Source organism: Culex quinquefasciatus, chromosome 2 (assembly GCF_015732765.1).
Source record: "Culex quinquefasciatus strain JHB chromosome 2, VPISU_Cqui_1.0_pri_paternal, whole genome shotgun sequence".
Lineage (NCBI taxonomy): Eukaryota > Metazoa > Arthropoda > Insecta > Diptera > Culicidae > Culex > Culex quinquefasciatus.
Window position 1 is genome coordinate 176,976,688 of NC_051862.1, and position 13,088 is coordinate 176,989,775.

Sequence of the window (13,088 nt, forward strand, 5' to 3'; positions counted from 1 at the left end):
AATGTATTTTTTCCACAAAATGATATTTTATGCAACAAGTGTTTTTGCAATTCCGATAAACACTTTTGAATAGGGTTTCAGTCAAATGTTCGTGTGTTTGGTCAAAACAAAAATATTTTCGCACTCAAATGAGTTCTATAATGAACCATTAGTACTTTTATTTATTTATTTTTCAATGACAGGTAGGCAATTTCGTCAATAGACAATAAAACCACATAAAACCATGATGCTTTTTCACATCTTTCTTTCGCAAAATTGCACATTTTTTTCTGCTTTTGTAGAGCTTTACAAGTTTGTAAAACATTGATATACTTCAAAAAATGACCCTGCAATATTAAAAAAAAACATACAAAACTTGTGTTTTTTTTTCAAAAAAGAAAAAAATACCCTTCTGGGTTTTTTGATGATTTGACAAGGTAAACTTGTTTCGAAAAAATTACAGTTGTGTTACGAAAATTTGGAGAGGTTTTAAAACTGTTTTTGATTTTTCCTGAATAATTCGTTTTTTTCTGAATTCGGCATTGATTGGCGGCAAAATGATTTTGTGTTTTTTTAATTAACTTTTTTTTCACAAAAATTCAATTTCCCAAAATCCATTTTTCAAGCCATTCAGAAATCTGGAGCAACACGAGAAAAGGGCGGATAAGCATTTTGACAGCTAGAACTATTTTGCAAATTCCGAGCTAACAGGTAACTTTTTCACAAAACTCGATGTGTTAAACAATAGCTGGCCTTCCCAGCAAGCTTCTAACGGTGCGGGTTTTGTTAAAAAGTTACCTGTTGGCTCGTAATTTGCAAAATAGTTCTAGTTGTCAAAATGCGTATGCGCCCTTTTCAAATGTTGCTCCAGAAATATAGACCAAAATTTTGCCGACGAGTTATGATTTTTTTAAATGGTGATTTTTGTAAAAAAAAAATTAAATCTTAAAAATATTTGACCTCATTTTTTATGTAAGATCGAATTTGCAATCGAAAAGAACTTTACATTTTTTTTTATTAATTGTACCGTTTTCAAAATATAGCCATTCAAAGTTAAATTTCGTCCGAAAATGTCCGGTTTTTTGATTTTTTTTTAATAGTGTCCATGATTATCGATTCCCGAAAATATTTTTTTGAAAAGTTCAGAAAATTTGCTATAAAATTGTCTAAGTAACATTGAAGATTGGATCCTCTGGTTGCTGAGATACAGTGGCTTAAAGAAAAAGAAACAGGAAAATTGATGTTTTCTATGTTTTACCCAAACACCCTCCAATTTATAATGTCGATATCTCATTTCTATCATTTCAAAAGGGGGTAATATTGAATGTATGGCCCTTTTGAAATGTTAGTCTTGATTAAAAAAATGAAAATATTTTGAATTTTTGTGAAGAAAGTTAATTAAAAAACCACCAATTGTTTTTTCCATCTACCTATTTTTTCTGAATAATTCTCATCAATACCTACAACTTTGCCGAAGACACCAAATCAATCAAATAATTCCTTGAAAAGTTACAGATTTTCGAATATTTACGTACTATTTTTGTATGGACAACAGCCAGAATTGTATGGAGATTTGAATGGGTGAACCAATGACACAACATTTCCAGGGTTTTTTTTTTTGAAAAGGACCAATAAACTATTGTCTTTCATATGTTTATAGGACCTAATCAAATAAAAACTCTAGAATTTCTTCTTTGGTGATAGGGAAAAGGCAAAAAATACAAAAAGTAAAAATGGTCGAAATCGACTGATTTCGCAGAGAATTGCTCGATGAAAAATTGCACCGTTTTTGAGTAATACCCATTTTTAGGTTAAATTATTCAACATATTCGTATTTGCCCTTTCTTGTCCATATTTGAAAACAATATATTCTTAAAGCTGAGAAAAATCTTGTTGGACATCGTCTATTCGACCTTAGGTTGCTTTGAAATGGTCTTGTAAAGAATGAAAATAACCAACAATAAGTTGTTCTAAGTTCTACCCAATTGATCCTCAATTTCGAATCAATGATATCTTGGAAACTATTATTCATGTTCTCGATGTTTGATAGTGAATCCTGTGTAAAATTTTCTCATTTGCTTGAAAAAATATTTTTTTCGGATTTTTGAAATCACGACTAACATTTCAATGAGGCCAAATAATATCATTTAAGCCCTTTTGAAATGTTAGTACAGTCGACTCTCTGGCTGTCGATCTTCTCGATATCAATATTGCACCATGTACCGATGAATTCTTCAGTCCCTTCAAACTGCATACTTCGATTGTCTTTATTTCTCGATATTTTCTCTTGCTTGAAGGATCTCTTCCTCGACGTTCCCTTGGATTCTATTTGCTTTAAACATCTATTCCGGTTGTCAATAATTTCACTTTCTCATGGCTTGTATAGACATTTTTCTTTGAGAAACGAAGCATTAAGGGTGTTTGACATTTCTTTGTTTTTGTTTGCTGGACGTTGCCATGATTCTCTCCCATAGCTGGTTAGCAAGAAAACCAAATTTCAATCGAGTCTTCATTGTGCATCGTTCTGTAAAATGATTCTTCTCTTCCTCGACGGTCCCTTGGATATTGACAACCAGAGAGTCGACTGTAGTATTTTTTTTCTGCAGTGGCCTGCCGTATTTAAACAAAATTACAACACTTTTGTGAACAATTTTTTTAAACTTGAATCTGAGTTGCACATCAGCAGCGATCCCGCTATATCTTGGGGGAAGCAAAGGATGGCCCGAACCCGATTCCACACACTCCAACTCCCCACACGTATATCAGAAGCTTCATCAGGGAATCACAGGAGCAAAACAAAACTCGATAAAAAAACAGAGAATTTGCCCGCAATCCCAATGAGAACCATGCGGATGATGTATGAGAACCTGACAGTCGGTTTACATAAGTGGAGATATTCGTGTGAGTGTGTGCTTCATTTGTGGGAGTATGAATTCTCCACAGGCTCCACCAAACACGAAAACCCCACTAAAGGATAAGGTCGGAATATGTAGCTTGTAGTCGCTAAACTCCTGATAGGGAGAGAGAGAGAGAAATCCTTTCACACATACACATCAAATCACACACACACACACAGGCTCGCCGCCAAAGAAGTTGATTTCGTTAGGTGCTTTTTTGTGTGATGCCCAGAAACGGAACGAACTGGAGTGGACCAGGGCGGCACGAAAGGACACCGGTGGGACGATACTGTTTTTGTACGGCTCGTTTTTCGGCATGTCCTCGACCGGCACATATCGGCTCTGGCTGGTAGTCCACAGAGAAGTGCAGAACGTCGGTGTTTTACGTTGAAGGAAAAACTCCTGGAACATCGGAGAATCTGCAGCGTTGGGACTGGCACAGGACTTTTCAGGAAGTGAAATGATGCAATAGAGATTTTGGTGAACAATACATGTGTGTCGTGCGAGGGATGCTCAAGACAATAACCAACAAGTTTATAGTTCGCTTTAATGTCAGATAAATCTTGCCAAGCTAACAACTGAAATGTTGAACACCTCTACTAATCAAACGGTAAACTGGGTCTAAAAACCTCAATTCGCTCTACAAGCACTGTGAACCATATAGGGGAAATATACCCATTTTAATCACTCTAAGCCGTTCGACCGATTCTCATCACTTTTGCCGTTTTCCGCTATTAAATCAACATTTTCAGATGTATCAACAATGAAGAGTTGCTTGCTCACTTTTATTTGAGCTATTTATTACTTTGGAACTGTCAAAAACACTTTATGAAAGCTGTAATTCTTGATCAAAGAGCTGATAGGCCGATAATCGAAATAGGCTGAGAAAGGGTATAGTTCCCCTATATGTGACATCCCAGCGCAATAAAAAACTATCCAACAATCAGCTCAAACAGAACGGAATGCCCCGAGCACCCGAATCTTTCGGCGGAAGGATTTGCAAAGGAATCGGACCAACGGAATGTTTGCCAAAGAAAGAGAGAAGTTCGTGTAAACCAAGCAAAAAAAAAAAGGATCATTATGTATTAACCGTTGGAGCAGTAGCATAAAACCAACCAACATCAAACGGAAATCGGTAAACACCAGAGGCGACTCGTCCACCTGTTCAACCTGTTCATTGAACAGGTAGCCGATTTCAAGCGGATATTTTTTTATTTAAGCACCACGGTGCTTTTTAAACCAGCAACATACAATAAATTTTTATTACAATTTTTGTTTGAATATACGTTAACAAAATCAACGCCCTATGTTCAGCAGCGCTGCATGCACCGAAAAAGCTTTGGCCCGCCACCCTTTTTTTTCCTTTGCGGTGTCAGTTGACGTCTAAGGTCTAAGGCCGTTAGTGATCCATCTCGACTGGCCCGCCACCCTTTACTCTTTACCTCTCTTTACAACCCACCAATACTAAAGCGAGCCAGCCTAGCGGGCCACGCGCAAATGCTCGTCGCGTTCAACACCGACCCTCTGAACGTCGGGGAAAAAATCTCCATACAGAAAAAATTCAACACATGTAAAGAGCTTCCTATTCATACGCAGCGGCAGTATCGATGTGTTGGTAAATCAGGTTCAATCTGAGAGCGTGAACTGACAGCATTTTTGGGAGGGAGCGAAATGCCACCCCCAGGCCCCAGCCGACTTAGCTCGCTCAGCTCTCCTGGGAGCTGCATGCAAAAGGTAAACAAGCCAGCGCGTTGACAGCTCGTTGAGAGCAAGAATAAATGAGAGAGCGCGAGAGCACCACAGATATTGCTCTATATTTGGCGCACTTTTAGGCATCAGGCTGTTTTGCGCAGACTGGTGATGGCTTGTTTCAAAACTGGAATGTTCAACTGCGCGCGTTGAACCTCTTCGATCTTCTTGGTTACTAGTGGATTCTTGCTCTACTGGAAAGTGATGTAATGTTAAGTTAAGATAGTGTGATTGATAGATTGAATTGAAACAATTGAAACAAAAAAATAGGTACTGTGCTTTTTCCAGAATCGGGACACATGAGAAGAACTATGATAGTAGATTCAACCATAATCGTTATTTTATTTTTCGGATGGTTCTATTTAAAGCGGATGCAGTCCTAAAAAAGTTTAAGATTTGATGCCATTAAATGCTCCAAAACGACTGTGTTTATTCAGACTGTAGTCCCGGTTCACTCTAGTTGAATATATTATTATCCATATATTGTAGCATGAATTTGTTCTGAAAACTTTTTTTCACTTATGCTAAAAACAAATATTTTAATTATCTTTCATGTCAATATATTTTTGTTTTTAACATCAAACGCCCTTCAATTCAGTTCTCTAAACATTTGACAAAGGATCAAAAGCGATACGACCTGGTTCTAAAAAGTATAGAGTAAAATGTCAATTTAATTTTTAAATAGTAACCAAGTTAGCTCAATATTAGTTGGGCTTAAAAAAGCCCAACAGTTTTCTTTTGTTAAGGATGTGGTATTTTTTCTAACATCCTGATGAATAGTTTTAAAATTCAGTATAATAGTCAATAACTTCCCTTGAATTTCGATAAGGATGGCAGAGCGATTGCTCTATTTTTCCACGCTAATGATTAAGTCTTAAAAATACATTTTAACGAGAAAAAAAAGTCTTAATCATAATTTTAATTAATTATTTGCATAAACAGAAAATTATAATAGTATAAAAATAATAAAACGTAAAAATAAAAGCCATTGGAAAGAAAAAAGCTTTAAAAAAATATTTTTTAACATTGAACAGGTACTTCATTCGGGCACGAGTCGCCTCTGGTAAACACCATTTAAGCTGGAGAGTCTGTGAGTGTGTGTGTGTGGGAAACGACACAAAAAAACTCCACAGAACTCCACCAACTTTAAACTCTTCTTGTTCACTGCTACCGTTTGTGAACGCTGTGTGACTGCTTCCACAAGTTGTTGTGGTGGACTCCTCTGGTGCACACAACAACAACTTTGGATCATAAATTATGTTTTAGTTTTAGGTTTTTATAAACACACCACATTTATCGTCACCAAGCTTAATGGGAGCTGCGGGGGAAGGAGGGTAGACGACTTTGAAGGATGATGGCTGCAGGGAAGATTAAGACTTTCCGTCGTAATCTCGTCTCGGGTGCGTTCGCTTCTGGAGATGGGATGAAAGTTGCAGCTCAGAATCGTGGCGCAACGGGTTGATTTGATGTGGGGGGTTTTGTTTTTCTGGTTCTTTCAGTGAATTACATAGATGATCCTCAAATAACTTTGAAGCGGTTAAAAATTACAATCTGTAAACTGTTTTAAGATGTCAGTAATCTTCTAAGTTTTGTTTTCAAACTGAAACTTAAAGCGAATTTGACTCTTCTTTAAAATTATCTTCTTTTTTGTGTTTATAATGACGCCATTATATTTTTATTTTATTTTGGATTTCATTGTAATTATTATGTATAAGACTGGCTCAGCATTCCATTTTATTAGGGCACATAACATTTGTAAACAAGAGTTTATCCCTCTCACACCTTAGTTCAACTGTCATTTGAGTGAAAGGGATACACTCTTGTTTACAAAAGTGATGTGCTTCTTTGAAATGTTGGGCTCCAAATGATCAAATCAAACCAGAACCAAGGCTGTATATCATAGGTACTCGCGATCTTGCTTTGCATTAGTGTGAGTGCATGGCTCCGTGCCACTAAAACCAAAACAATAACAAACGAACAATGGACCGTGCCAGGAAAACCAAAACATAAACAATGTCAGTGTCAGTGGAGTGAGAGAGTCAGAGATAACGATTTTGACAACCGCACTACTACACACTCAATCGCGAGTACCTTAGGTAGAAAGCCATGAACCAGAACATAGTTTTTTTCGGTGCCTACACAGCAAATAAAGTAGTAATCCAGCTGCGTGTAAAAGGCCTGGGTGTTAAAATAATTTTTGCATTATTTTATGAAATTCTTTGCAATATTACACCCTAAAATATGTAGCACACTAGTATGGGAAACCTACTTGACCGAAATGTCAAGCTCATATATACGTTTATCCTTTGCATTTTTCATCGGTCTGATGGCCGAGCAGGCTAAGGCGCCAGTCCTCACTGATGGTGCTGGGTTTGAATCTAGTCGGCTGCAACTTTTTCTTGTGTTTACAAAAATTGTACATGCAGTGTGTAATATTAAGTGTCTTTTTTGACGAAGGTGATGTGCATGCTTTTGCATGCGATTTTATTATCGGATTTTTTGCTGTGTACGTGGCCTCAAACCATCCCCCAAAAAATTTGCTAGCGATTGGTTGCGTCCACACATTGCGTATTTAATTTATGTTTGTATGAAAAAAAAAAACATACCATTTTGTATTTTGTATTTTGATTTTTGTAATTTTTGTTTTGAACTAGTTTTTCAAACTAACACAATTGCGGTTAAATTGAGAAAATTATCTAAAACTTTCTTTGAAGAAAGTATGATGCTATCTCGCTCCTGTCAAAAGATACAGTGTTCTCAAAACTTGTCTAAAACGGGGTTTTTGCTAGACCAGTTTTTAACACGCTGTATCTTTTGACCGGAGCAAAATAGCACCATACTTTCTCCGGGAATGATTTAGATATTTTTCTCAATTTTAAAGCTATTCTGTCAGCATGAAAATATAGTGGAAAATTTAAATAAAAACATCATATTCCATATTTTTCCCATACAAATGTCCATACAAAATTGAAATGCAAAAGTATAGTACTGCTAAAATCCTTTTATGAATTATTTTCCGTTAAACTTAAATATTTTCGAAAACTTTTGCTAGACTCAGCATCAATTTTCCTGTTTTTAAACCATTGCATGGCCATATCTCAGAAACTAAAGGTCGTATAAAAAAAAAAAAATCGCAAAAGCAAAATATCGAGAATTTTCTCAGCATTTCAAAAATATGTTTTTCAAAAGTGGGCAAACGCTTGCACTAATTTGAAAAAATGAAAAACTGCGCCTATTTTCAAAAAAGTTACTTAAAAATGGCTTTAACTTGAAAACGGTACACTTTATCAAAATTGCACTAAAGTACTTTTTGATTGCAAATTTGATTTTACATCGAAAAATAAAGTTGATTTATTGAAAAAATCGGTAATGATTAAAAAATTCATAACTCGGTCAACGATTTTTTGCACAATCTGGAAACTTCTGAGTTTCGTGTTTTTTTTTTGCAAATCAAGTTTAACTAACAAAAAGTTAAATTGAAAATCACAATTTTTTTCCGTGTATATTTTTTTTTCAGTGTTGCCCTTATCCATACCTACAACTTCGCCGAAGATACCAAATCGTTTAAAAAATTCCTTCAAAAGATACAGATTTTGAATTTCCATACAGTATTTTTTTTTCTTTGGGCATACCGAAGGCACCAAAGAAGTTTCAGTCGGATTAAAAAATACAAAAAAATCGAATGACCGAAATCTGAGACAATTGCTCAGTTTATTGCTCTTTACGTATGGCAAAATTGTGAACTTAAATCGTCTCTTACTCAGTTCTTCATGAAACTTTCAGGAGTGATTGAAATTCATCTTTTTAGTGGAATTAGTGAATTTTCTGCAATATGAAATTTAGCGATTTTCTACATGTATGTAACCCCTTAAGCAACTACACTTGATTATCCACAGTTTCGATTATCCGAAGGTTTCTTATGAACTCGGAACAGATAATCGAACCATAACATCAAATTTAACCTACATTTTCTCAATATTTAATTACTTCTTCGAGCGCCAACATTGATACACAATACCTAAATCTCTTGGGACATATTGAGCTCAACAATCATTATTTTGTTTGTGATTCGAGTATCCAAATTCATCAGTAACTGATGAATTTTTGTCAGGTTCACATTTTACAAAAATTTTAAGTAAAATTTATCATAAATAGAGGTAATATTCAACCAACCAAAATGTCAACCATAAAAAAAAAAAAAATCTGAGTATAACATTAAAAGCGTGTCCCGAACAGGGATACCCCTTTGTATGAGACGTCGTTTAGATCTCACCAATCTGGCTGAAATTTTCAGGGGTTGTTTGTACATATAAAACTAGCGTCTGGTCAAAATATGAGCACTCTAGGTCAACGGGATTTGGGGCACTTTTGTTACACTCTTGTATGTACGTATCTATGGTAAGTATTCTTAGTCGAAATATCTTTGAAAACTTTTTTGCCGAATTGCTGGTATGGCAAATTTTGCGATTTCTTTATCTGAAATTTTTTAAATAATAAAATAAAAACCCGATTTAATATCACCAGAGGTGAAATAGAGCCATTCTTACAAAATGATGAAACTCCGAGAAATATATTGGTGCAATAAATTTTTCAAAAACATAATGATGCCATCCAGTGAGAATTTTACCTAAAGCTTTGAATCTTTTTAGGCTAAACCTCAAATGCCAATTTTTTTTAATTTCAGAAGTACATTATTTGTTGCAAGACATTTAAATTTAATTAAGAAAAACATTTAATTAAGAATTGGATTGACATTATTAGAAAAAAATAAAGGGTACTCAGTCTATAATGTTAGTCTATGATTAACTTAAAAAAAATATGTATCGCTATTGCACTTTGTCGATCAATTATCAGAAGCCAGAAAGAACACTTTCACGCGCAGCGTAAAACGCGCAAGCGTAAACGCGCTGGCGTTAAAGCTTCGACTTGACGACTTTTCGAGCGAGAACGAGCCGGGACTTCGGATTTGATGTTCAGTATATGATTTTGTATAAATCCAAAAATTTAATAGGACAAAGTAGGGTAAAAATAAGACGAAAAACACTAAAATCGCTATATCTCTGGAAATACATTTTGGAAAAGCTTCAAATTTTGGGCCCAAACAGTTTATGGCGCATGTTTTCGAATGGCTTTTTGTTTGAAACTGAATTCTTTAAATTTGATAGTGTTATCTGTAAAATAGTCCAAAAAATACCTCTAAAAATGGCTTTGACCACATTTACTGGTCGAAAATTGTGAATCGAAAAATAAAATGTTCGTCTCCGACCCCACGGCTACAGATCTGACTTATAAAAATGTTGGGTTTTATAAGCGGTTTTCCAGTGATGGAAGACACAAATTTTTAAGAGCGGATACAGACATCGTTCATGTATTTCAGAAAAAGAGCTCTCAAAAATCATACTTTGAGTTCCGGGTTTCGGGCCAAAATTCAATCGAAAGAGCGCATCTAAACCTTCAATTTAGTAATAGGATTTTTTCCTGGGACGAATCCTCGCCGTGCACGAATTTTTTAAGATTTCTGAAAAAAGCGTTTTTCCAAAAGCAAACCTTAAACCTTTCTTTTGTAAGAAAGGCAAAAAAAGTCAACCTCCACATCTTTCCAAACCAAATTCTGTCACATTTCCGTCAAAAACTCCGACGAAAACTTGACTCAATCAACTGAAGCTCCCTCACGTCCCCGTGTGGAAGTCATCCCCGGTAGAGTCCCTCAGACATCGCGTCACGTCATCTCCAGCAACGGTCTTCTCCTCGCCGTTCGTTGGCAGGCAGACACGGGAGTTCAGTCTCCGTCCCAAAATTCGCGCGCGCGCTCGCGCTTTTTCTACCCGCCACCGCGGTGGGAAATAAAAGTTTTCCCGCTGACGACCACGTTCTGCAGCCGGGGAAGCACGCTGACCAACGACGATGGATGACGACCGGGAAAGTTCTTGCCGGTTGGGAACAGTGAGAAAATACAGTGATTATAATTTTCAAGGCATTGTTAAATGATGTTAATCAATTTTGTTAGTAAATAATTGAAAACATTGTTAGTAAATAATTAAAAATTGAAATTTTCACTGTGCACTCAAAGCTGTAGGAGGGCTTGGGGTACTGACTCGCGGAAAAAAAAAACCTACAGCTCGAAACTTCCAACAAAGGAACAAAGAACGCAACCGACGGTTAGACTTGGCTGCACCGGCCACGCTGTCAAGGAGGTTGGTGGTCTCCGGAACGACCATCGCACGGGGCACCAAAGAGAGAGAGAGAGAGAGAGAGAGAGAGAACGCGCCTAGTTTTTGTGGCCGTGGACGCGATTCCTAAAAAAAAACGGGCGACGTACACGAAACTTTAAATGAAATGAGTTTTCATGCACATAAGTGAAGGGGGGGGTTGGTAAGTGAGGGGGGGAACGGTTTGTGGCAGGTTCAGGAGGACGAGCAACGAAAGGATTTTTTTCCGAAGGGACATTTGCCGATGACGACGGTGACGATGGCCGCGGGAGTGAAAGCTTCGGGGGAACAGAGAGCGATAGGTTGGGAGCGTGTGCCCTCCACGTCCTCCCTCCCCCAAAAAAGCTCGCCAAAACGTGGTTCACGGTTATTTTAGGAGGACTGGAGTAGGAAACAGAGTTGCTGCAAATAGCAATGCCATGCAGCCATCAAAGGGAGTCGAGTGCAGCATGGTGGTTCTGGATGTTGAATAATTTCAATTTGTTTCGATATTCTCTGAAAAATCATTCAGTATTATCAACTTCACATCAACTTATCAACTTCATATTAAGGGTTCTTATTGCTTCAAAAAGACTCAATCACTCGCAATCACAAATCGAACGCGACGAAAAACAGCTCTGATCGTTTCCTATCGTTTGTCACTTCCCCACCAATCGCTACTGAATACTCTCTCTTTGCTCTCCCTCTCATTCAAATCGGGTAGTACAGCGGATGGCTCAGAGATGCTGATTGCGCTATGTCGCTCAAAGCTGACTCGAAGTAGTCTGCGATCGGCTTTTTTTTGTTCATTTATTGAACCGCTGGAAATCAATTTTATTAAAAGGGTAAAGAGACCAAAGGGACTTTTATGTAAAATTGGACGCCAAATTTGATGGTGTACTCAAAATTCCGAAAGAACGTATTTATCATCGAAAAAAAATACTAAAAAGGTTTTAAAAACTGTGCCATTTTCCGTTACTCAACTGTAAAAAAATTTGGAACATGTCATTTTAAGAGAAATTCAATGTACTTTTCGAATCTACATTGACCCAGAAGGGTCATTTTTTCATTTAGAACAATTTTTTTTCATTTTAAAATTTCGTGGTTTTTCTAACTTTGCAGGGTTATTTTTTAGAGTGTAACAATGTTCTACAAAATTGTAGAGCAGACAATTACAAAAAAATGATATATAAACATAAGGAATTTGCTCGTAACCATCACGAGTTATGGCGATTTTACGAAAAAAAAGTTTTGAAAAGATACTTTTTGCGTTTCTCTTTGTTTCGTCGTCCGTGTCTGTCGCGGGTGACCATGAACGACCATGATCGACGACGACCAACTTTTTCAAAACTTTTTTTTTCGTAAAATCGCGATAACTCGTGATGTTTATAAGCAAATTATTAATATATCAAAATTTTTGTAATTGTCTGCTCTACAACTTTGTAGAACATTGTTACACTCTAAAAAATTACCCTGCAAAGTTAGAAAAAACACAAAACATTTTAAAATGAAAAATTTTGTTCCAAATGAAAAAATGACCCTTCTGTGTCAATGTAGATTCGCAAAGTACATCAAATTTCCCTTATAATGACATGTTCCAAAAAATTTTAATGTTTAGTAACGGAAAATGGCAGAGTTTTTAAAACTTGTTTAGTGTTTTTTTCGATGAAAAATATGTTTTTTTTTGGAATTCTGAGTACGCCATCAAATCGGGCGTACAATTTTACATAAAAGTCTCTTTAACATAAAATTTCTATCTCATCACCGTTTCAGGTTATTGAAAAACACCTCTTTTTTGGCATGTTCAAAAATGGAAGGGGTTGTACCGCCCCTCCGTCACCAGATATCAAAAAACGGACCTCAGATTCGTGATCAGGGACAAAAGTTAAACCTTAGGACAAAATTTCACGCAAATCGAAGAGGGGTCAGGGCAACTTTTCCCGATTTCGTGTGAGTTGGTAGAGAATTAACCAAAAACATTTGACAGCAATTTCCACCATGCCAAATTGAAATTTTCGGCAAACTGCTGTAGTGCAGGCCAAAAGAGCACCGCGCTGTTTTTTTTCTAGATTCTTTCCTCTCTGAGCACATTCGTTTGCGACTCGGGTCGACGGACGGAGTAGGCAAAGAAATTTACGAAGCATTTGTTTCGCTGAGTGAAGCGATTGACCATGGCGCTGGCAGCTAGCGAATCGTGCTCGCTCGCGAATGGTTACGAGCTTCAGTCGGCAATGATTCGTTCAGCGATGAGTGAGTGATTTCTGATCTTTCAGCC

At 36.7% G+C, this 13,088-nt stretch overlaps 1 protein-coding gene across 1 annotated transcript in view; it reads right to left on the reverse strand.

Annotated features, from left to right (window-relative positions):
• Positions 1-13,088, reverse strand: part of LOC6033199 (glucose-6-phosphate 1-epimerase) — an 89,423-nt gene that overhangs the window by 53,576 nt on the left and 22,759 nt on the right. The gene's annotated exons all lie outside the window — the stretch shown is intronic.